We start from the raw sequence: 27,315 nt of genomic DNA on the forward strand, positions 1-27,315 counted from the left end.
ATACAGTGTGCTTAACTATCAAAATTAAAGCAGCAAAGAAATCAATTTTTATTGCATTATGAGAAAGGATTCAGCAATTATTTTTATCAGTCTAGACTGGAGATAAAAATTCTTTTTACAGTCAATGAGTGGTGTTTATTGCATAGGCTGTTTTCAAATATGATGTCCAGCAACCTGAAAGATTTCCTTATACTTAAAATTACGATAGAATCATTAAAAATCACAATGTTTTAAAAAGAAATAATAAAAATCCACTTTATTTTAATTTCAGTTCTGTTCTTTAAAACGTTGGGGGTTAGAAGTTTGCAGCTTATGGAATGTACTTAAAATATCCATTAGATGGCACTGCAGGTTACAAGTTCCCATAGCACAATCACATTTTACAGGACCTGCCCTTTAGCAATGTAAAAGAGAGGTTGTATATGTTTATAGCAGTAGGGTGTTTTTTTCCCCATTTTTAACATGATATGATAATGATGATGATGATGAAGTGATTTAAAATGAATCTAATTAATGTCAACCTTCATTAATAATAGTAATAATAACAAGAATACTTAATCTGCCTATGGTATGAGATTAAGCTAAATCCAGTTCACTTCTATGTCTTATTTGCCAGTATGCCTTTTACAGGTACGGGAACTGTTATCCAGAATACTCGGGACCTGGGGCTTCCCAGATAATGGATCTTTCCGCAATTTGGATCTTCATACCTTCATTCTACTAGTAGAAAATCATGTAAACACTGAATAAAACACATAAGCTGGTTCTGCGTACAATAAAGACTAATTATATCTTAGTTTGGATCATGTACAAGGTACTGTTTTACTGTTTTATTATTATAGAGAAACAGGAAATACTTTTTTTTAAATTTGGATTATTCGTATAAAATGGAGTCTGTGGGAGACAGCTATAGCATAATTCAGAGCTTTCTGGATAACGGGTTTTTCGGATAACGGATTCCATACCTGTACTTTTGTACAGGTTTTTTTGAGTACATGTGACAAGGTGGAACAAGGGCTGAGCAGAGATAACCTTCCTCCATAACTCTGCACCAGAGGATACCCTGGAGCCAGGTCCCCCTGAAGGGGGCCCGGCCGTGCTGAACTTTTCGAAAGAGCCAGGCCCCCCTTAACAGCGCAGAAGCCATGCCGCCTCCTTTCCGAAGTCACGAACAGCCAAAATGTGGAAGAGGCGAAAAAGCCGAACAGCCGAAGTCCTGAAGTGGCGAAAAGACCGAAAGCCACGAAAATAACCGAAGTTGAAAGCCTGAAGTGGCGAAAAGATCCAAAGTCACGGAAACATGCAGCAAAAAAGACCAGAAGTCACGAAAACAGTCGAAATTGAATTCCTGAAGTGGCGAAAAGACCCAAAGTCACGAAAGGAGGCGACGTTGAAGTCCTGAAGCCATGAGTTCAATTCCTCTGAACACCAATGTGTGTTTTTTTTATTTTTTTAATCCCCTGGACACCAATTTATTATTTGTATACTCTATAGGCCCCTGCCACCAATGTTTTATTAAAAAATATTCTTTGGGGCCCCAATTTTTTATTAACTGGTAAGGGGGGGCCCTGGCGCCAATGTTTTTTTAAAAAATGTTCTTTGGGGACGGGCGGGATCTTGGGCAGGGATTGGGGGCCGAGGCCCATGGGGCCCCTAAAAATGTTGTTGTACGCGGCCCTGTGATTTCTAACAGCGGCCCTGCCTGTAGCCAACAACTACTAACAGCAGATCCCTGTGCATTTTGCTGTCATGTCACTGCACATGTAAGATTCAGCAATGCACAGACTGCTGTAATACAAACTCATTCAATAAAAAAGCCCAATAACGCCTCTACAGAAGTTTGGGACAATCTGAAATAATATATTTCAATATACTCAACTACTACTTTTTCCTAAGGAAAAATAAATTTTCCCCTTTAGCATAAAAACAGTTTTCAGTTGTTCCATATTTTATGATATGAAACCAGGAGGCCCCTAACAGTGTTCTGAATGAACTCAGCTCTTCTGACGCATAGGGAGAACACCTACTGTATCCTGAGTACAATGCTTGACTAACCAGGAAGGCGCCTGATCCCTTTGCCTTTAGCTTCTTCTCCTCCTTTCTCATTGCTCTGTTTATAAAAAGACTACTATCTTGCCTTTTATATATTTAACAGCTTGCATTAGGCTTCTGTTGCTAAAGAAACCCATTAAAACCCAAACTCAACACAAGCATGCATAAATCAACCAAGGAGGAACAATGTAACTTCCTTTAGCCTGCAACATAAATGTAGCTGTCAATATACAGAACAAAGAATGAAAAGCAAAACAGATCAATACAAATTAATGTTAAGTAGTAAAGGCATAAATAATTTAGTTGCAATGCATTTTATGTAAAGTTCTCCTAGTATATAATTTTAGCAAACGAATTGATCTTGGATTCAATGTGAAGATTCTGTGTCCATGTGTACACCCTCAATCTCAACATTATGGGAATAGATTATATGGCATTTTATTTATGTTGCATTAACAAAAACACCTACCTATACTGACAGCTAGAAACAAAACAATGGTTCTGTCTGTATTAATTAACTGTGTGCAAGGAATAGTGTACAGTTAGGTACAACACACAAAGGAGGCCCTCCTCAAGGCAGGTCCTAATTCCAAAGCAATTCACTGAAGCTGCCTAAAACAGTGTAGTGGTTATAGAGGGAAGGTGAGTTGTCATGCAAAGACAAAATTACCTTTGTGAAGAGCATTTAAATGCACATGATTTTGCCCTTTGGCAGCAATACAAGTCTCTCAGTATGATAAATAGTATCATATTAGATAGTAGTCAAGTGATGAATGAGCTGGGGACTAAGATACAGTTTTTTCTTTTAAGCTTCAAGGTGAGAGTAAGCCTGACTTGTGGAAACAGATCTCTTCTCCCTGCCAGCAAAAAAAAATAATAATCCGAGCATACAGAAAAGGTGTATTTAGGATTGCTCTTCCTTGAAGGAGAACTTAACCCCCCAACATTAAAAACCCATACCCACTACCCTACATAGTCCCCCCTCCCCTGATTCCCCTCGTAATTACCCCTGAAAGTGCCCTAATTCATAGGTGCAGAGTAAGAACAGCAGAGCCATCTTCCGGCTCTTCGGTATTCTTCGGGAAGTAAACGCCGTAATGGTGCATGCACAGTTGGAGCAGTCTTCAGTTCAAAGCAACTGCATATGCGCAAAAAGTGTCAGAAATTGCTGAAGGCAAGGAAGAGGACCTAAAGGATACCGAAGAGCTAGAAGATGGCACCCATGAGCTCCCCTGTGCTTACTCTGCACCTTTCAAAGATGGTGACCCTCTTGTGACAAGTTTGAAGTCCTGGATCATTGCTGTTATTGGGAAGCTGAAACTTTAGGTTGGTGCAATAAGTGCAGTATACAAAATATGGCATTTTTATTAAGAATTAGTTTCAAAGGAAGGGTTACTCTTTGGGTAACTCAACAAATGTGTATGCTATGTCTATTTGAGGATGATGGGGGTGACATTTGCACAAAACATCAACAAGAGGAAAGATAGGTGGAACACCTGTTATTAGTATAAAACAGTATTTTGCCCATAAATAGCAAATGTGTTTCAGTCAGGGAATTCCTTATAGTACTTTTTCTAGAACTTTTTTTACTACACATTTATATGCAGCACTTATGTTGCCTTTAAAAGCAGGACTCATTAATTTCCTTTATTGCTTTCATGGCTCACTGGGCTAACTTCATTATCATACTCTGCTTCCTCAGACCAATATTACCAGTGAGGCTATGTTCTCAAGATGCTCATACCTACACATGATCATTTAGATCGCTTTTCTAATGCATGAATCATTCAAAACCACTGTGATATGAGGAATATAACTGCAATATTAACTGTACATTTTTCTTGAAAAATGCATTTTGACACTAGAGAAAGCCCAGGAATATACAGCATAAAAACAGACTAACCTTCTTATAAATTCAACAGTTATGTATGTGCATCCCTTAAACTGTGTGGGTTTTTGTAACCACATTGGGTTGCTGTAAGAATTCATATGTACTGTACATCAATCCTGTTTCTTGGCTCACCTTCTAATAATCTCTTCAGATGTGTTTTATCATTGTGCTGAGTTGAACCCTCACATGCACACTGGATTCCTTCAGCGCCATGTTCCAGAATAATTCAAGCTATTATTTGCTATAAAGCTGAGTACAACATATAATTCTGGACTAAACTCAAGGCCGGAACTAGTCACATGTAGAAAAGGCATGTGCCTAAGATGCAATGCTGAGGGGCAATGTTCCCTCAAATTTTTCCTTGGCTGTGTGCCCAAAATAACTCTTATGTCAAAGTTTGTGTGTGCGTGCACACAAATAGAGGGAACATTGATGGGGGAGCTAGGCTTGTACCACTTCTGCCTGCCTATCCGGCCTCCATGCCCTTGTCCCCTCAACGCTGGCTCATTAATAGACCTTGTCCCCTGCACATCTGGTCATTTTTTGTGTGATCCGTCCACTGCACCGCCGTTCTAGTGAACACATGTGGGGGGGGGGTTGTGCGGTGGCCGAGGGCTCCAGTCTGGTCGCCTGGCTAGGTTCAACACTGGTAAAACCCCAGTCCAATCTCTTGCTCTTGCATATCATATTTGCATTACCATATAGGTATCCAAAGGCCACCACTGAACCCGTACTTCCAATATGAGATGCTTTTCATCCTTAAGTAACTTGTACTTTAATGTACTTATCCCTTTAACCCTCACCAATTCAAGAATTTAGTCAAACAAAGCAATCTGCTGTGCTGCCACTATAAACACTTAACTTGGTCAGCATAAGTTGGTGATCTTGTCAATGCTAATTAAATGATATTCTCATTCTGTATATTATACTATATTTAACTGTATATCAATTTCAGGAGGAGTGGAATTAAAACAATTAAAATATTAAAAAGAAGGAATAATTCGTTTTAGATGTATTCCATGAGAGTTGACAGCTCCTGCAATTAGTGTAGCATTAAATGCTATGCCCATTCTTTTTCTTTAAGTTACTGTCACAGTAGCTTGGTAGTCTGCCAACGCAGAGCCTACAGTATTTACTAATAGGGAAATCATAGTGTTCTGTCTAATTATAGACCAATGTAAATTCCTGACTTCCTGTTGGATTGGGTTTTACTTCCCTGGCTTAATCTATAAGGATTTACAATAAGAAATTCTCTGCCACTGTATAAAACCATTTTAATATGAAGAACAACACATACCGTGCATTTTGCACCCAATTGAGCCCTGAAAAATACATTTATAATAAGAAGCAACAATTTTTTTACAAAGTCTAATATTATGTTCTGAGCGAAGGTTCTTACTGGCAAATTCAGGATAATCCCAACAGAAAACAGTATAAGTGTGGTATCAGTTATCCAGAAAGCTCTGAATTACAGAAAGGCTGTCTCGCATAGACTCCATTTTATCCAAATAATCCACATTTTTAAAAATGATTTCCATTTTCTCTGTAATAACAAAACATTAAATTGTACTTGATCCAAACTAAGATATCATTAATCCTTATTGGAAGCAAAACCAGCCAATTGGGTCTAGCAACCACTAGCAACCACTTAGCTACTGAATAAACAGCTAAATATCTATAAAAAAAAAATCATAAAAAATGAAAAATTATGACCAATTATATTAAGGGTTACTTTAAAATGATTTTAAAGCATACTGTCAATCAAAATCAAAATGCTATTCACATGAAAAAAACATATTTTAGATACAGTAAGTCACATAAATGTTATAAAACAAATAGCACAATGCTTGAAGATGAAATGCAACCATAGCTATTCATTTAAGGGTCTACTTAAAGAAAGGAAGGATACACTTTTGATGTGCATTGCTACTCTTAATGAAATGCCTCAGGATTTCGGCAACATATTTTTCTATAAGTTCTGTCAGCTACGAAATATGTTCTGTTTCACAGCAGGTGGAAATCATTATTTTTCAATCCTTTGAACTATGTTACTTTAACGTTTAAGAATACTCCCCAATTCAACAGCATCTAACATGACAGACCTTTTAGCCTTCACTCGTGCTTCCTGAGCCTTTGTTCAACTTGATATAACAAATGGAAAAATGTTCTACTATTTCCAGCTGTGCTTCTATGGGAAATCATCAGAATATGGCGCTTGCTAAACTGCACACTATAGAGAAATACGGTTTTGATCACAGCTTCCTGAGAAATTCATGAACGGACCAAAACATTTTAACAACAGATATTTTTTAATTCAAATAATTCATCTACTTCCTGTACTAAAGGAAACTAACTTTAGCTATACATCAACTTTTCATGCTTATAAGATCCACAGGAAGACACAAAAGATGCATCAATTTCAAAACAAAAGTTGTTCATTGTTACTCAATGTATTTGCTCACTAGTGTATCCTTAACAACTAGGCATGCACCAAATCCAAGATTCGGTTCGAGATTCGCCCAAGATTTGGCCATTTTTCAGCAGGATTCGGATTTGGACGAATCAAAGTGCCTGGCAGAACAAAATTTGAATCATTAAAATCATGTGCCTTTTTGTCACTGAGCTCAAGGTTATTTTTAACCCAAGCCCTAGCATATGCAAATTAGGGTTCAGATTCGGTCAGTAACGGAAATACCAGGGACAGGGCCAGGGTACAGGCTATGCAGCTGGGCGCCCCCAACCCCCTCCGAAAACCAAGATGGCAGCGAGGGGATGCGGACCCTGGTGCAGTCGTACTCCCAGTAGTTGCTCCACTGGTTTCGGTTCAGTATTTGCCTGAATCTTTCAGCTAAAATAGTGTATTCGGTACATCCCTATATGTAGGTGCAGCATTTGATACTGTCCTACTGTCCCACAGCAACCAATCAGCAGGTAGTATTTATTGGTCCAAATGTAGCATTGGTTGCTACAGGAAATTAGACTAATCTTTACTTTTAATTGCATTACCATCATAGTACCTTAAAGGAGAATTAAACTCTAAAAATGAATATGGCTAGAAATGCCAAATTTATATACCGTATATACTCCAGTATAAGCCGACCCGAGTATAAGCCGAGGTACCTAATTTTACATACGAAAACTGGGAAAACTTATTGACTCTAGTATAAGCCTAGACACAACTACAGCCCTGTCTCCCAGCAGCGCACATTCTGCCAAAGCGACCCCCCCAGCGATCAACTGGACTTCTTTGCAAAGTTGATGGTGACAGAGAATTGCCAAACGGATTACTGTGTGCATTGTCCCACTGTCCCACTACCATGTGCAGAGGGTGCTGTGTGATATTGCCATCACTGTTAATCTTTCGTATAACCAACAGAGGGCGCTGTGTGATATTGCAATCACTGTTAATCCTTCATATAACCAACAGAGGGCGCTGTGTGATATTGACATCACTGTTAATCTTTCGTATACCCAACAGAGGGCGCTGTGTGATATTGTCATCACTGTTAATTCTTCATATAACCAACAGAGGGCGCGGTGTGATATTGCAGTCACTGTTAATCTTCCATATAACCAACAGAGGGTGCTGTGTGATATTGCAGTCACTGTTATTCTTTCATATAACCAACAGAGGGCGCTGTGTGATATTGCAGTCACTGTTAATCTTCCATATAACCAACAGAGGGTGCTGTGTGATATTGCAGTCACTGTTATTCTTTCATATAACCAACAGAGGGCATTGTGGGATATTGCAGTCTCTCCCCAAGTGTACTGTTGGTATAGGAATGATTAAAAGTGACTGCAATCTCAGCTACTGCCCGCTGACCCGAGTATAAACCGAGGTAGACTTTTTCAGCACATTTTGGATGCTGAAAAACTCGGTTTATACTCGAGTATATACGGTACTGAACTTATTGATCCAGCCTACAGGTTCAGCATCTCTATAGTAGTAATGATCCAGGCTTTCAAAGTTGTCACAGGAATTTCCAATCTTTGATTGTGTTAGGAGTGTCTGGACAAGCAGAATGCTTAGTGTGTTCTGAGCAGCTGTTGAGAATGTAGATTAGAGGTCAATCATGGGAAATTATCAAGCAGCAAAAGAAAGTTGGCCTGTCATATAAGCTGTTGCTACAGGGCTGATTATTAAATTCTGACACTAATTCTGACAGTTTCTGAGCTGCTATTTAACAATTATCTGATTTACTAATCAGTCTTAAATTGTTCTTTAGTTAAGCTTTAGTTTTCATTAAGCACAAATATACCTTGCGTCTACAGTAATGTCAGAAATCACTGTGTAATATCCAGCCAATCAAGGTGACTTTTACACTTATATTTACCTGGTGCCAAAAATATATACTGTATATAAAATGTGGCATTTGTGCATGTTGAACAAAAAAAACAAAAAAAAAACCCAAACCTTAATAAATATTGCAACCAGTTCTTTTTAAAGGATCATTTGCATGTTCGCGTTGGATAGCAGCACATCACATACAAGCAGAAATACACAGCTTCCAAATTATGTCATTTATTTTACACTGTATTTTCTGGTGGAAATCATTTTTTACAGCTTCATAAATAGGCCCTAGGTGTTTTCACATCAGCAACAATCTTCTCTGGGACAAGCACTGCAATCAAAATTCTTGGAATGCAGACTTCCAGTTCTCAATCCATGGAATGGGAATTGTGTGGGACACAGGAGTGTGTAGTGAGTGACTATCAGGAGAGGCTGCAGTATGACAGCTTGCACTATAGCCCATAAGCCATAATAAGAAGCCTCTGAAGATCTGCAAATTTTCCCCTGCACTCGTTCTAGCAATAAAACCACCTGGCTGCCATGCTTGAAAGGGCTGTCACATGTCTCCAAAAAGATTTTTTCTCCATTCATTCCATAAATAGTTTCAGCAGCTGAACCAAATTCCTTGTTTTGTTTTTTTTTTTTGAGTTCAAGACACACGTTCAAGTGGATTAAAGTCTCTGGAGAATATTATGGGCAATCGATACCATTGATTTTGCTTTCACTGTCTGTATGTAGATTTTGATGCAAACTGGGATCACTTTTCATACTCAAAGATTTCTTTTCAAACCACCTTTCTGCCTACTAACAGAGGTCACAAAAACACTGGCAAAGATGTCCTGATATTGCATTACCTTTATTTCTCTTTAAATTCAAATTTAAATTCAAGCAAAACTAAGAAATACAAAAACAAAAAAGTGCTGCACGCATAACTTTTTAATGTATTTTATTATTTTTTATTGATTATAGTTACAGTATAAAACACATCTTTTTTCTTTACCTCTGGCATAACGTCCCAATGATGCATGGAAAATGTATATTCATATTTTTTGCGATATGACAATAGCACAATTAACACCTAAGTTCAACATAAAGTAAATAGATTAGGCTTATATTAAACATGCCTTCTGCTTGTCCCTTTGATTACAGAATATGTAAATTCTTTAATTTGCTACTGAAAGAAAGAGACTAACCATGTATTTTTACACCCCTGGAATCAAGAGAGATTTCAGAAGACATAATAATAGTACTTCTAAGGCTTATGACATGCAGTGCATACATCTGCCAGTTTATGGCAACAGCTGTCATTGCTACCCCCCATTCTGCCTCCTATTCACTCAAATGCTCTATTCAGCTTTTTGGGCAGAAAAGCATCAGTACGTGCACTGTCATGCATTTCCCAGTCAAATGAATGGGGGGAAGCAAATGGCAATTCTGGCTATTTTATGTCTGCCTCTACCCTCTGTGATATAGAATAGTGATATACTGCCAACAGTATAAAGGAGGCAAATAATTCAAAACCTACTAGAAAAATATAAGTAATGAAGACCAATTGCAAAGTTGCTAGGAAGACGACAATCTATAACACACTTAATTTAAGATGAAACACCCCTGAAAATTAACTGAGTGCAGAAATGACATCAATTTCATTAGCAAGTGCTTTTATCCAGAACCAGTAGTTTGTAGTCATTTGAGCCAGTGGCGTAACTACCGGGGGAGCAGGGGCTGTGATTGGGCCAGGGCCCGCACCCCCTCAGGGCCTCCCAGCAGCTCGCGCGCCACTGGATTCCGCACAGAAAATAGTGTACGGAGGGGGGCCCCGGCTGCATGTCCCACGCCAGGGCCCGGCCCCCTCTAGTTACGTTACTGATTTGAGCTTTGGTCAGTGAGCATGTGACAGTGGCAATGTGTTTTATTTTGCTTTGACAATACATGTGCCCATGTGTAAATGTGAGGTCAGAGGCCGCTGGCAATTCTACATGATCGCATTCAAAGCCAAAATCACTGTAAAAGATTACATTAAATAAAAAAAGGGCAAGAACAATCTAGGTACAAACTGGCGTTTTGCTTTCCTCGTTTGAACGACTGTATATTTAACTTGCCCTTCTAGCTCAGCACAAGGAATCATTAGCACTCCACCAGCAGGTGTTACATTTTACATTGCCTCAGTAACTTTTGTCTCCATTTTCTTAGTACTCTGTTTTCCAGGGAGTAAGATTATTGAATTATATATACAGAATGCAATCTCCTAAGGCAGATGAGTGCAGCATCGCCTGCTTTTTCTCTCATCCTGCTTTTTCTCCCATCCTGAAAGGCTGCAGTCACACCAGTAGCGATCCTAGAGGGGGGCGGGCCCTGGTGCGTGACGCGCAGCCGGGCCCCGCCCCCCCTCCGTACGTCCGCATTTGGCCACATTTTCAGCGGCGAACGGACTGCCGGGGGGCCCTGAGGGGGTGCACCCCCTGCTGCCCCGGTAGTTCCGCCACTGAGTCACACCTTCCTCCTCAGCCCTCCTTCCTCAGCCGTCAGCCCTCCCTCCTCGGTCCTCAGGACAAAAAGCTCTTCGTCCTCAGCCCTCCCTCCTCAGCCATCAACCTGACTTACTAGCTGAGGTCTGAGGAGGGAGGGAGGGCAGAGAGCTGAGGAGGGAGGGCTGATGGCTGAGGAGGGTGTGTTCTCCTGATGATGTCCTAAAATGCGTTCCGTATACATAGTCATGCTCTTTTCTGCTACATATAGATGAGGATGTCCAGTCTTTGTTAAAAATAAGCTTATATTTTCAATTTTTAAGGCTGGTGGCACACGGTACATTTTATTTGTTGTCCCTTTCACTTCTATAGTTTATACCAGGTCTACGGTTATGTAAAATAATGCATACATTGCAGCAATGATATGGAATAAAATAAATTATCCAGCTATAAAGATACCACAATGAAACATCCAAGTGCATCTAGATAATTCATCCATATAGCCAACAAATGCTTTTTACACAATTTACACAAAAAATGATGGAACAGGTTGCAGAATTCTAGGATTATGCTGAAATTAGTTCCTATACAGGTATGGGACCTGTTATCCAGAATGGTCAGGACCTGAGTTTTTGCAGATAAGCAGGTCTTTGTTTAATTTGGGTCTCCATACCTTATGTCTAATAACAATTGATTTAAACATTAAAGGGATACTGTCATGGGAAAAAATTTTTTTTTAAAAAATGCATCAGTTAATAGTGCTGCTCCAGCAGAATTCTGCACTGAAATCCATTTCTCAAAAGAGCAAACAGATTTTTTTATATTCAATTTTGAAATCTGACATGGGGCTAGATCTGACATGCCCCAAGTCATGTGACTTGTGCTCTGATAAACTTCAATCACTCTTTACTGCTGTACTGCAAGTTGGAGTGATATCACCCCCTCCCTTTTCCTCCCAGCAGCCAAACAAAAGAACAATGGGAAGGTAACCAGATAACAGCTCCCTAACACAAGATAACAACTGCCTGGTAGATCTAAGAACAACACTCAATAGTAAAAACCCATGTCCCACTGAGACACATTCAGTTACATTGAGAAGGAAAAACAGCAGCCTGCCAGAAAGCATTTCTCTCCTAAAGTGCAGGCACAAGTCACATGACCAGGGGCAGCTGGGAAATGCTAGTAGAGCTTTTGGGGAAATGCTAGTAGAGCTTTTGTACATTCTTCCTCTAACTGACATTCAGACTGTGTCCCAATGGTACAGCTCTAACACCCACAGTGGGGTGGGGGGGGGGGTCAGCCCACAGATCTGTATCCACTGCATTCGATTATTTTTCTGCAACACTAGTGTTCTGTTTATGACAGATGTGTAGAGAAAAGCCCATATACCTTTCATCAGAAACCATTGGTCAATTAATAAACTGTAGTGACAATGAGATATAACTAAATAATGATTTAGTAGTACAACCTGTAACTGGTTATTATGTGCAGGTAAAATCATTCTGAAATATGCTCACAGTGATCATAATGCCACATATATATATAAATGCGAATGTACTATTTTTTTTTTTTCAAAAAGAAAGCAAGTTACAAAGAATGAGGGAAAGGTGAATTTAAATAGAACAATATAGTAAAATATTAAAAGATTTGAAGCGATGAGTTGTGCTATAAATGGACTGCATTCAGGACAGCCCTGATGTTTATACTGATAATATCAAACAACTGTTACCTTTATTTTCAATAGCTAATTATTACCATTAGATATTCACCATGATGGGAAAAGGAGAAGTACACATAGAAAGGACTGACGAGCGCCTTACTGAAAGTCATGCATTTTTTATTCATTGAAATAAAGTATATCTGATTCTCTTTCTCTTCCGATGAATAAATCATGTCATTTTGCTAAATCTGAATGCTTTTGCCTGGATGCACATTTTATCTTAAAAAACAAAAAACGGCTTTAGCCTGTAATGTTCCATTACATATGTCTGGCCAGGATGTGCAACACAGGGGACTGATTACGTGCTGGTATCAGATCAGCACACAGGGCTTCCAGAGAATTCTCTGTGCATGTTGCTTAGCACTTCTTTTTAATTACGTGCAAGCTTATCATACATCTCTTCATTATATTCATCATACAGTATCACAGTGGCCTCTGTAATCACATTAGATTATGCAAACCAATGGCTCCAGCGAATGTCTCAAAGGCTTTTCTATTGTGACTCCACCTCTCCGAGCTTTGCAGCGTTTTTTTTATGAATGACTGGCAATCAATGACGATGAATGACTGCCAAATGCCCACTCAACCCTTTCTACTCTCTTCACGTACACAGCACAGCACGGCGCGACGTTCACTGACTACAAATGAGACTTCAGGTTATTTTCGATTTTTAACGTGGGAGCTAAGTGTTCTTTATAATGCATAAGGCAATAAAACCAGCCAATTTAGCAGCAGACAAACAGCCATGAGCATATCTGCTTAAGGTATTTACTGGCAGTACAGATTTCATTATGCATTTTTTTATTACTTTATATCAAAAACATTATGGTTTGAGAATGCTGCAGTCATATCTTTGTAACAGCAGCGATTGCATTTATCCAATGCAGAATTTTTGATTCCTTCAGTGAAACAAGATGCATGACCATGTTACCCATGTTCCACCTCTTCTATCACAGCTTACTAACACCGGCAAATCTCTGCACCTCAAGAATCTGGTGTAGAACGGTGTGCCTAATTGTAGCGGCTGCAATTATGCTAAAACTCTAGGAATTGCACTGTCAAAGTCGAATTTTTGCATATCTTGGAACAGTGCTTTAAAGTATTCCATAATCTGCTGAATGGAAACCAGTCAAGAGATACAGCTAAGGATCCATTCTACCTACAGTGCATTTGAACTGGCACTCATAATGAAGGACACTCAATGCTAATTAGAGACTTCAGCTAACTCCAGTTAGTCAGTAGGGAGTTGGAAACTGCAAGATGTTACCTCTACCTGAGATTTTAATATGCCAGCCTTACAGCGGGCATATCTGAGCAGCAGATTTCACCTATTTTGCACCAGCATACAGCATACCTTGTTCATAGTAACAGGCATTAATGGTATCCGCCATTTACTGGCACACTGGACTGATTTTGCTCAGAAAATGTAGAGATGATATTGAATCAGTCCTACCCGAAGGCATGGGCTCCATTGCCCAAGTGTCCCAGGCACCGCCCGCGGACAGCTTGAGTGGGTGGGTCCCCCTTTGCCGAAGGTAGGGAGGGCCCACCATCCCCGCCCCCCCCGAAGGGGTTGAGGGCCGTTTTGGACTCCCCTTAGCCGAAGCTAGGGGGAGTTCCGTCTACCCTGGGTTCTGCCGAAGCTTCCCCCAGGGCGTGTCATGGCCTGGGGTCCAGCCAAAGGACTATGACGCCCACAAAAAAGGTGCTGGAGTGTGTGGGTGCAATGCCATTGATTGCCTTTGGTAAGGCTCCAGCTGGCGGCCGGGAAAAGAAAAAACTTCCCGCCCACCTAATGGCCGGGGCAAAGGAAGTGAAGCATGATTAGGCAAAGGTGCATGTGCATAGCCCCGACTCAAAAGCAAATCAGGTGCCTCCCTCATGGGAGCACAGCAACCCAGCTTTCATCAAGCTTCCGCTTGCTAGCCTAGTCCAGAGGACCAAGTGTTTCTCCGTTCTTCACAAAGGATCATAAGAACAGATACTCCTCCTTGATCTTGCCAGCCAGAGGACCAAGTGTTTTTCCTTCTTCAAATATAGAGATAACTCATCCAACATTAAATAAAGGCTCAGCTACTCCCACTACTACTACTGGAATAGCATTCCCCTTTGTATGTACAGTTAAGCAGAGAAACTAGCCTGGTTAGGGTGAGATGGGCTAAAAGAAGCCAAAAAGCCCTTCACGTGCAAGACTTGCAGCAAAAAAGCCATCTGAAAACCGAAGGTATTTACTTGCCTCGTGCCATATACTGTACATAGCAGTGCCTTAATAACAAAAACGAGAGTTTAACTCTCCCATAAGGCATTTTGGGCAGAGACATGCAATAGTCAATAACATACAAGAACCTTAAAAAGGGAAAAATTCTCTATTGCATATTCATTCATGTTTAACCAACAACAAGCCAATAGGATATGCTAAAAGATTACAAAAAAAACTACTTTGTTCCAGTGTTGCTGAATACAATTGTAATCTGATCTTCAGAGCAGTGAGCTTACATTGTTCACTTTCCCTTTCAGTCCCTTCCGTTGCTTTCTTTGGTATACAAGTCACAAATTTGCTTTGGATTCTTTCCATCTCACTGCACAATAAACATTAATTGATCTCCACAAGTAACTGCCTTTTCTTTGCATTTCAGAGGAAGCAATTTAGAATTCCAAAAATAGCTTGTAAAATGTATTGATCACCCTGACACTTAGCACTTTCCCCTGCTATCATCTTAGGACAGTATGTTGGCAGGCACCTACACCTGAAATGAATGCAGAAAGAGGCAGTCAATAGTATCACCATCGTTACTATAAAAATCCACTTTACCATGGTAAATGTTTAATATAGTGAATATATAGTGAATAAAGTACCCCCTTTTGTAAAATATAAGGATATTATAAGTTACCGAGTAGTTTCATGACCATATAAAAACACGAGGCCGAAGGCCGAGTGTTTTTATACAGTTCATGGAACTCCGAGGTAACTTCTAATATCCTCATATTTTACAACTGGGGGAACTTTATTTATTATAATACACAAGTTTCAGTGAGTCATGTGACAGAAATGACATCAGAACTCACCGTTTATAACTGATGACATCAGAACTCACCGTTTATAAGGATATAATTTACAAGATATTCATAGCTTTTGTGTATTATAAGGATATTATATACCTCCCAACATTTTGGAAATAGAAAGAGGGACAAAAAGATTTGCCACGCGGCGTGCTGCAAAATTTTTGGCCATGCCCATTTTTGTGGCCACACCCCCTAGTTATCGTGTCCATTTTACAAAATTTGGCAGGTTATGAAAGTTTGAACACATTTCTGTGTTATTACAGTTTTGCTAATGAAGGTGAATTGCCCTTTAAGCTGCGAGTCTAGGTTCTTCCAAGAGACCTGCTTATCGTAAACTGTTACAAAAGTATCTAAGTATCCATGCTGGGCTCTCTGCAAAAAGCCAATTAAGTTTTAGAAACTTGGTATCTTTTTCTGGCTGTTCAGTGCAGGAGATCAAAAAGAAAGTTGGGACATTTCAGTAACAAATCTGGAGGCTGAGCGGTCAAAATCAGGACTGTTCTACGAAAAACAGGACAGTTAGGAAGTATGATAATATAAGTCACTGAGGAGTTCCATGACCATATAAAGGCTGAAGGTCATGGAACTCCAATAAGGAGTACTTTATTTATTAAAATACACAAGTTTTAGTGAGTCATGGGACACAAAATGACACCAGTAAACTCAGGTTATTACTGAACTAGTGGGAAGCCAAGTAGGCACATGCCTATTCCTATTCCAGTTCCGTCTCGCCACTCTGGCTGGCAAGTGTGTACTTTTTGTGGACGCGCGTCCTTTTTGACACACATGCACGCGCCTGTTGGGTGCTGTGACCGCCCAGGTTGCCTAGGATGCCTGGCACGGTGCTGCCTAAAGATATTCACACTGAGCTTTCTGCATGTATTGTCAGAACATAGTGAAGTCCATTTGAATACTAGCCTACAGTGGTAACTTGTCAAAATTAGCAGCCATGCCACTGAAATGTGGCAAGTAAATGACCCCTAAAATGTTACTAATACATAATGTTGCCATGACCACCCTGACATTTGGTTAAAAATACAGAGTGAAAGTCTGCATTGTTCAAAATGCTCCAGTACATTACAAATGAGAGACATTTTTTTCTGTGTTTTCCATATACCTGAGAAAGCAAGGAGGCTGGAAATTACTGGGTAATTAAAACTAAGCTATTGTATAGTGCAGTCATTATAGGGGCAAGAGCTTTAGCACTTTCTTCAGTTGGGATTAAACAATTACATATTTCCAAACTGCTGCGGCAACCCCTAACAATATCAAACGGCAGGAGGGCTGCAAGTTGGTTATCCTTGAAGTATATACTAAATATTTCTAACTATTCCTATTAATATAATATGTGCCTCTGACCCTTTCTGCCCTGCCCCAAAACAAACCCTACTTGTTCCTAACATTTACTTGAGTGCTGCTTTAAAGATCTTGATCATTTTCAAGTAATCTTAATTTTATGCACGCCTACACATCCTGACATTCATCGTCATGAGAAAAGAATAAAAACAAAATGTTGATTATTTTTAAGCCCAGCTGTCGCTTGTTATTGCCAAGAATGGATAAAAATATTTCTCTTGTTTTTTTCCCCCCAATTTCAGCAAAGTTTACATCTTAGCAGGCCTTCAATAAATGTGAACTTTCCATCTGGAAACAGGTGGGTTTTCTTTAATGACAATTATGCTAATACAAGGCTTAAGTCGATAATGACACTACGGGGCACATTTACTAAGGGTCGAAGTGAATTTTCGAATGTAAAAACGTTGAATTTCGAACTAATTTTTGGGTACTTCAACCATCGAATAGGCCTAAATTCGACTTCGACTCAAAGTAAAAAAGTTCGACTTCGAAAATCAAAGTACTGTCTCTTTAAAAAAGTTCGACTTCGACACTTCGCCACCTTAAACCTGCCAAATTGCTATGTTTGCCTATGGGGACCTCCTAGAACCTATAGCCAACATTTGGCTAAGTTTTTAGAAGTCGAAGTAAAATCGTTCGAGCGATCAATTAAATCATTCAATTCAAAGGATTTTATCATACGATCGAACGATTTTACTTAGACCGAAAATGATAATTTTTGATTAAAAAATACTTCGACTTGAATGTCGAAGTAATTCAATTCGATGGTCGAATTTCGAAGTTTTTTACTCTTCGAAATTCGACCCTTGATAAATCTGCCCCTACAGGTATGGGATCCATTATCTGGAAACCCATTATCCAGAAAGCTCTGAATTACGGAAATTCCGATTCCCATAGGCTCCATTATATAGTGAATAAAGTACCCCCTCTTGTAAAATATAAGGATATTATAAGTTACCGAGGAGTTTCATGACCATATAAAAACACGAGGCCGAAGGCCGAGTGTTTTTATACAGGTCATGGAACTCCGAGGTAACTTCTAATATCCTCATATTTTGCAACTGGGGGTACTTTATTTATTATAATACACAAGTTTCAGTGAGTCATGTGACGGAAATGACATCAGAACTCACCGTTTATAACTGATGACATCAGAACTCACCATTTATAAGGATATAATTTACAGGATATTCATGGCTTTTGTGTATTATAATCAAATAATCCACATTTTTTAAAAATGATTTCCTTTCTCTCTGTAATAATAAAACAGTAGCTTGTACTTAATCCCAATTCAGAAATAAGTAATCCTTGCAGGAAGCAGAACCAGCCTATTGGGTTTATTTAATGTTTACATGATTTTCTAGTAGACTTAAGATATGAAGATCCAAATTACAGAACGATCTATTATCCAGAAAACCTCAGGTCCCGAGCATTCTGGATAACAGAAATAGATTCCTCACATACAGTTGTACAGTTAACCTTGATAAATCTTCAAACATTTGTTGCATTTCTGTCCTTCAGTTGCTCTCTGTGTAAATTGGCTTATTATATTGAAAATTACTGGCAAAAATAGCAAAAGCTACAGGTGGCTTCTTTAGATGAAAGATGCTGTGAATTGGTGAGGTTAGAGGGCTTATATTGTTTTTAGCACAATTAATCACATTTTTGAGTACCCTAAAGCCTCATTCACACAGGCATATCAGACACGAGTGTGATTACACCTGATGGCATCACTTTATGTCTACTGGTGGGATCACCCTCACGCATATGACTTGCTGCAACAAGATTTATGTCAGCTTATAAATATCACATTGTAAATTCCTAATCACTGTGATATAAGCAAAATGAGCCAGTTAAAAACATTGCTTATGGATCCCAGCAAAATGGTACAGAATGCGTGAACCAGCAAATCCAGCTACTGACTTGTCTTCAAAAGGCAAATTTCTGGTGCAAGTTTTTCAGGAGGGGCTAAAGGAAATATGAAGGAAAGAAACTGGAAATTCTTTCCACTTGTGCAGTTGGCTTTATTACGCATATCGATGGGCATCTAGCTAGAACAATTAAAATGCAGCAGCAGATGTCGTCAAACATAAAATCAGGTTGATTATTAATGTCTTTCCAACAGCCTCTGGGATGTTTCAACAGCAACGTTGTACTGTATTTCCTTGCATGCAGATGTTTAGTCAAATCTGTAACTGTAGGACTATACCGGCATAGGATTTATTATCTGGAAAGTCCCAAGCATTCTGGATAACAGGTCTCAAACCAATAATGACCATCATTGCTGCTTTACATTTATTGTCTCCACTGACTTTATGATCCATCTCCGACTTCTGACTGCTATATTCTGTATCTTGTGTCATTTAGATCAGCGGTCCCCAACCTTTTTTGGCCCAGGGACCGGGGGGGGGGGGGGTCAAGAATGAAAATTTTTTTTTGCAAGGACTGGGGGGTGGGGTCGGGGTCTTTTGCATAGGGCCTTCCTCACCTTTTGTACCGGTATTGATTGTGATGTATGTAACTCCATATGTTCTATGTATATAATTCATGTGATTTAGTTATATAATCACATTTACTTTGCAGTGCTATGCAATATGTTGGCACTATATAAATACATGTTAATAAATAAATAATAGGGGACGGGAGGGGTCGGGAATTGTGAAGGTGGGTCGGGAGGGGGTCAGCGGCAACTGCGTGTCCAATTCGGCATGCCGGCGTTAATTGTGGGCTAGGCTTATCGACCCAGTTCAGGACTGTCCGCGGCCCGGTTCTGGGCCACGGCCCGGTGGTTGGAGACCCCTGATTTAGATAATGAATACGGAATGGTAAAAAGTGTGTTTAATACAGAACACATCCTGACATGTTCTGCTAAAAATTCTTGTCTGTGACGGCCACAGACAAGCAAAGCATCAACAAACAATAGGCAGTATAGAAAGAAAATGACCACCCTATGCATGAAGTCTGTAGGTATCATACCACAGCAAAAGGACACAGTAAATGGTAGATTGTAACTTGTTTTTCTAGCCATGCCAATCAAATTAAAGATGATGTTACTTTACCATACTTGTTCCCAATAGGTAGGATTTATACTTGGCTAGAGAGACCTGCAGTTTCCACCTTTCATTTTTTTTAAAGACAATCATATTATGATTACAGACTGTAGGATGGCCAATTGTCCCTGTGTTGTATTTAAAGGAACAGTAACATCAAAAACTGAAAGTAATGAATGAATAATGTAGTGTTGCCCTGCACTGGTAAAACTGGAGTGTTTGCTTCAGAAAGACTATTAAAGTTTATATAAACAAGTTGCGGTGTAGCCATGGGGCCAGCCATTCAAGCACAAGACAAATAGTATTTAACAAATAAGCTATGTAGAATCCTATTGTATACTACAGGGCTTATCTGTTATCAGCTGGGTAACCTGTGCCTACCCAGCAGCTTGTTTTTGCTTTAATAGAGTTTCGGAACTAAACAAACCAGTTTTACCAGCGCAGGCCAACAGTGGGTTTTATTTTAATTCATTTAATACACTTTCATTTGTTGGTGTTACTGTTCATATAAGAGAGAGATATACCAAAGATGAAACTGTACTAGAGAATCTGCAACTATTCTTTGTAGACCTAGCATACATTTTGAATCCAGGGAACCTAGATCCTTCTATAATCCAGCTATAGGAAACTGACACACAGTGATAGTCGGTGGTTAAGACTTTCTGCATTTAATATGCAAAAACTCCTTCCCAAAGTTCCAATTATCAGAATTCGTGATCAAAATGATGTGTTACAATTTTAGAATGAAATGTGAATATGTGCATGACAGATGGTTAACCATAAGTCAACACTTTAAGAGCTGGTCACATTCTGTTTCGGAACTAGCAGACTGACATTTACAGATTGACATCAGAACATTTGTGCAATTCCAGATATAAAGATGACTATGGTTAAATCTTGTTAAAGGTTAACTGAAAAGGGGTTGTACAATCAACTTGACATACATATGTAAAATGACGGCCTGCCTGTAAAAAATATATATATTGAGCAAGCACCTACAAATGTGTATATATATATATATATATATATATATATATATATATATATATATATTATATATATATATATATATATATATATATATATATATATATATATATATAAATATATAAATATATATATTTAGAGAGAGAGAAAGAGAGGGAGGGAGAGAGAGAGAGAGAGGGAGAGGGCGATAACATATAGGGGCAGGTTTGAAATCGAATTTCAAGTTCAAAATTCACCAACTCAAATTAAACATAAAACCTGCTGAATTCAAGTCAATGTCCCTTGGACTATTTGTCAAATTTGTCAAAAAGATTTAAGCACAAAATTCAAGTTTTTTTTTTTTTCCTGAGTTCGATTCGAATTTTCAGGTTGGGACTATTTGTTCAAATTTTAGATGTTCACATTTTTTTCATAAGTAATATACCATTCAAATTGTGAATAAAATCGACTAAAAAAAAAATCACATAACTCGACCTTTGATAAATGTCCCTCATAATGTCAATATGTGTAAAATGTAAAAAGGTTAATTTTATAAGGCCATAAATTATAAACAGCTTGGACGTAATAAGAACAGTCATAAATGACATACAAAAGAAGTATTCATACAAACTGACAAAAACCATAGCTTGCAGTATAACGATGAGGTGCTTAATCTTGCGTTTGCAACATCTGAAAAGTAATGATGCTCTACTAAATACAAATCTGATTTTATATTGAGTGATGGTGATTTGGCAACATTCAGTGAACTTGTACATATCATGCCTAGAACATGATACTGTGAGGGTTTCCACGTATTTTCATATGCATAGTACCATGTACATAAAATAAATCCTCCATAAAACCAAAACCACATTAGAGAGACCTACAGATTTTAATTATAAAGCAGTTCAGACACACCCATTGGCAATTAGATACATGTGACTGGTTATTTTTCATTTAAATAGGACTGTGTGATAAATGTTCATTTAGCCTATGACTAAGTGCCCCTATGGCACGAAACGTGTAAGGCCTTTGCTGTGATGTTTTTGTTCCAATAAACTAACTTTTTTACTACATCTATTTTTGGAGTGTGATCCGGTTTGTGCCAGCCCATTACTATTTACTATCAGGCACACCCATCCCTCATGTAAAACACAGACAGGGACAGAAGCAGATTTATAGGACACTCCAATAAAGGGGCCAAGATATTATTAATTATTAGCCCAAAGTACAAACAGTACCATATATTATTCATTATTGGCTTCAATGTCTGAGGGTTTTTTAGTTATGCTACATGTCTTTAAATACTGGAATTGCTTCAGCTTCCCTCCTATCAAGTTGGCATGATATGGCTGTCCATGGTAAATCAGATCTCAATGTAGGGGGTGGCTGTTCATACTTTCTGGCTGGCTGAGGATCACCCACAGAAAAAGGCAAATTGTATTTTTATATTTCAGTGTTCATAAATCTAAAATCTAATCTAATACAGTACTGCTATATAATACAGAATTCTAACACAATAAAAGGCCTCAAAACAAGATTAACATCAAATTGCATTTTGCAACATAAAAGCCTACATTAGATAGGTTATGACATTGCTATTAGTGTAGGATTTAGAAAGATGCATGCTACATATATATGCTTAATGGAATGCAAGATTTCTTTATTGAAAAGATGTGCAGCAGTGATCAAACATAAATTGCACAGTGTGATTTTTTTCCCCCTTACCCATTCCCTTCTCAGTACCAAAATATAAATACAACATTGAAAAAGATGGTGAGTGGTGAGCAGGCATCAATGTCTTTTTAATGTGCATCCCTTCAAGGGCAAATCAATAGGAGTTTATTATAAAGTCGGTATATTTTGTAAATAATCCCAATGCTTCCCAGTTAGGGTTGCCATCTTTTATGGGGCCAGAAAACAGGTAGGGGGCAGGGCAGATGACATCAGAGGCAGGGTGGGGGCAGTAACAGTGATGTCCAGGGCGGTGACATCAGAGGCGGGACTGATGACATGGCGATAAGTGATTGGCTGATCGCTATATCATTATTTTCATTGTCCTGTCTGGATTTCCTAATTTGGAAATCTGGACAGGAAGGTTTCACCCGGTCAGCCTTTCCAAATACCGGGCTGTCCAGGTTAAATCCAGACAGGTGGTAACCCTATTCCCAACTTGTGTAGGATGCTGTACTTGTAAAACATCTTAACCATGGAAATGTCAAGTTTCTAAAATACAACTAATTTTCTGTTAAAGATAAAAACTAGAGAGATCGATCAATGCACATTCCCTGGTCCCCTGCCATATAAGTGATCTATGAAGATGCATGTATTTAAAAAAACAGGGTTTTTTTAGTTGCAAAATTATGATCATAAGATTGATAAGCCATCATACCACGTCAAGGTAAAACCCATATGGCAGTCCCTAACCCTTTACCTCTGGTCATAATACTCAAATACTAAAGCCTCCCGGCATAAAAGCACTACCTGAAATAAAGGTCTCCCGACCTGGGCATTGGTTTCAATCATAGGGCTTAGTCCTCCCCTGCCTTTAGCTTTCAAAGGAGAGAGATAACTTAGACCAAAGCATTGGTTCCATGAGATTAATCCTCCCCCACTTGCGGCTTTTAAGAGAGAGAAACTGCCCAGACCAACACCCTTCCTATAGGCAAAAAAACCCATCTTTGTAAATACATGCATCTGCATAGAGTACTTATATGACAGGGGACCAGGGGATATGCATTGATCAATCTCTCTTCTTTTTTTCTATGTCTGTAGTTAATTTGGCCAGATCAGTAGCACTTCCATTGTATTTTAGTACATTTTTATTTAGCCATGGAGTGCTCCAACAACCTTTCCTTTTTGCATTTTGTATTGTAGCAGAATTTGCAGAAATAGTGCTTGTTTAAAATGAGATCTTCACATGCATGGAAAGGAACCAGTGTTGGACTGGGACACCAGGGGCCCACCAAAAAACATTTGACCAGGGGCCCACCAAAAGTTTTTAGACCAGGGGCCCACCCTATTTTCTTCCTCTCCTTACTCAACCTCTATTCTCCTAGTCTCTTTTCTTTACATACTATAATCTATTATTCCACCTATTTAGCCTCTTTGTTCTCATAGAAATAGGTAATGACCATGAAATAGGTCAAATGTTTAGCATCATGAGGGCCCACTGACACCTGGGCCCACTGGGACTTTCCCTGGTATCCTGGTGGGCCAGTCCGACACTGAAAGGAACATATTGTATAATGAATTCAAACATCTACATGGAAGTAGAATCAGTAACTTAGAAATATGATACCCGAAATTCTAATTTGGAGTTTAACGCACTAGTAAACGCCTTGTTTATTTACGTCCTGATTTTCTTTCAAATTATCCCTTACATGAAGACCAAAGTGAGCTGCATGTTTCTGTGGCATTCTACTGACTGGCTGAGTTCTCCTGTAGTTAGGCACATGTGCATAAACCTCGTTACGTTTTCTTTTCTGTCATATACATGTGCAGCCAGTCAGAACTATACCAGATATGCTAGGAAAGAAAAGTCTACCCTTTCCAGCAGATTTTTTTGGAAAGCACTGGCAGGGAGGTGATTGCATGTCACCATTGGGTGGGACATCCTTGCAGTTTTTAATTAGCCTATCCCCACACATGGGGCTGATAACCTAATGGTTGTTGAGCTGTTGTAGCAGGCAGTAAAGACAGGGCTTTTTTGCTTCCACAAATGCTGCGCTCTGCATCTTGCTCTAAAGTGCAGCCACCTGGTTGGTATTTCACTGGCCTAGCTGATAAAATAGCAGCCACGCCCTACATGTTATTGCTCCACCCCTATGTCATCACTCCAGTCTGTTTTGTAATTGTCCCACCCTTTCATGCCATTACCCCTCCCCCATTGTGTCTTCATCACACCCCCTATGGTTTTTAATATTACAAATGTGGCAACCTTAAGCCATACCCAGGAAAGAAGTGCTCTCAGCATGAACACAGAGTACTCTAGTACTTCTGCCCAGGAAATGGTTGCCTGGTTTTTACCTGGACTACCTGCCCAGTTTTCCAAACACTAATTGCCCCTAAAATCACTGACCCTGTTCTCATGCCCACCTATAACGCCCCCATGATATAAACACCCGCCCCCCCTCCCTTCCAGACTCAATACAGCCAGAAGGTGGCAACCCTAGCTCAGGTATGCTTAAATTACCCCTTTAGTTTGTATTCCTCCAGCCAGTAACTATAGCAACCAATCATTTATATGCTTACATGTGTCACATGGTTATGGCAACTTTTCTATATTTTTGCATGACCCCAGAAGTTATGTGTCATCACAGGTCCTAGAGAGGAACTATCTGATAGGGGGTCTAAGACCACCTGGAGAAGAAGTGTTATTGTACAATATTATGCCACTTCTATTTCTCTGATACAAATACACCTTTTATTTTTTTCTTCTCTCTAAATACAGTATAATAAGGCCTTTCCATGGTGCAGTGCTGAAGTGTAAACAATAGAAAACTGTCAGTGCTTCATGTCTAGAGAATCAATGATTTTAAAATAGTTGCTTGGGACTATTGACAAGATATCTTCAGTTCTAACTGAAGTATATTCTTCCCTGAAAAAAACCAGAGGGAATCATATCACTGTCAGGAAGCACATTTTCTATGCAAGCTGAAACCATGAAGATAAATAATTTGTTCCCTGCTAGTCTACTTTACTTAGTATAGCACAAATAAAGATTGTAGGCACCCCTGTATATTTTAATTGCCGCTGTTTGTTAGCAAGGAGTACATTAACTATTATTTTATGGTCTGTGTTTATCTGGATGTGTTTAAAATGTAAAAAAAAAATTGGCTTGATTTGTTGAAGGCCCTAAAAGTACAAAATGTGTACAGGTATGGGACCTAGAATGCTTGGGACCTGGGTTTTTTTGGATAAGGGATCATTCCATAATCTGGAACTTGTAACATTAAATAAACCCAATAGGCAGGTTTTGCTTCCAATTAGGATTTATTATATTTTAGTATGGATCAAGTACAAAGTACTGTTTCATTATAGATTACACATTTGGATTATATGGATAAAATGGTGTCTACAGGAGATGGCCTTTCTGTAATTCGTAGCTGTCTAGATATTGGATTTCTGGATAACAGATCCCATACCTTTATATAAAAAGCAGCTGTTTCAGCCAATATTATATGGATTCAATAGTACTAGCTTTCAGGCTGTGCATGTAGGTACAGAAAATCTGAATTTAGACCACCATTGAATTCTGGGGCATGCTTGCATATCTGGGAAAGCTCTGTTATACTCCTTGCTCCCAATGCATGTGGATATAGGTAATGAGATATTTGTGAAAGATATTTCTCTGAAAGGCTTTCATCTTCAATGTTGGTTTACCACTGAAAATATCCCGAGGACAACAGTAGTGTATTTATTCAAATAATATCTTGTCATGCCTCTTACAGTAAAGTAACTAAAGTTTGATAGCATCTGAATAATACACAGCTCTGAGGAAATAAAAGATATGTCAACAGTCAATAAAAGATATGTCAACAGTCAATAAAAGATATGTCAACAGTCAATAAAAGATATGTCAACAGTCAATAAAAGATATGTCAGTACATGAGACATATTAGTGAATGGGACACATTTCTTTCTACCGGAAAAAACCCTTGCTGTGACAATCTTTGTTGGTGCCTCGTGTTAAAAAAGGGCCTTGTCCTTATGTGATTTATAGGGCGTACTAATATCTGTATTTAAATGTAAGGCAAAGCTGGCAAGAGTACAAATGCTATTTTTTTTGGCATTTTATTGTATATTCCAGGCTGCAGCATACAGTACATAAAGCCTAAGACTCAAACACAAGCTCGGTAATGGTGTATTACAGGTGTCTCACATTTGCATTATACAAGCTAAAACAACCAGGAAAACACTTTTTATATATATATATATATATAAGTTAGTACTTTATTTGATCAATGTGTGTGTGTGTGTGTAAGATGAAGTCTCTAAATAATTGCATTAGTGTAGCAAGGACAGGCCTTTCACACATTACAGACTTGCATAAAACAGTTATTAAAAGTAGACCTGTATGTTGCAATAATGCCTCATAGTCATCTTCTACTACAACGATGGTTTGTCTTTCTTCATAGGCTTTCCTAAAAGCCCACCGGCTACATGTCCCTTATAGAACAAAACAGAAAATTTAATGTAAAGACAAAGAAGTTATGATGCAGGTAGCAAAAGGCAATCTGTAATGATTACCTGTAGAAGGAGCTCAAGATTTGAGGAGCATCTTATGCACCACATCACAACCACAGCAGCGACTGAAGGTTGGACAGAGCTGAGTACAGTGAGGGGAAGCAGAAGAGCATAATTAAAACAAGCCGAGGTCTGATGCAGGTGGAGTTCAAGCAGGGTCAGTTATCAAGCCAAAGTCGGACAGGTGGAGGTCAAGCAAAGTCGGT

The 27,315-nt window shown here is 38.9% G+C and overlaps 1 protein-coding gene and 1 long non-coding RNA gene across 13 annotated transcripts in view; one reads left to right on the forward strand and one right to left on the reverse strand.

Annotated features, from left to right (window-relative positions):
- The window catches only part of LOC108717999, a 45,776-nt gene extending 44,966 nt beyond the window's left edge, over positions 1–810 (forward strand). The window contains exon 4 of the long non-coding RNA XR_005961590.1: positions 631–810. This is a non-coding gene — a long non-coding RNA (uncharacterized LOC108717999). The remainder of the gene's footprint in view (positions 1–630) is intronic.
- Positions 1–27,315, reverse strand: part of LOC108717998 (regulating synaptic membrane exocytosis protein 1) — a 195,401-nt gene that overhangs the window by 153,149 nt on the left and 14,937 nt on the right. The window lies entirely within an intron of this gene.

The sequence above is a fragment of the Xenopus laevis genome, chromosome 5S (genome assembly GCF_017654675.1).
Source record: "Xenopus laevis strain J_2021 chromosome 5S, Xenopus_laevis_v10.1, whole genome shotgun sequence".
NCBI lineage: Eukaryota > Metazoa > Chordata > Amphibia > Anura > Pipidae > Xenopus > Xenopus laevis.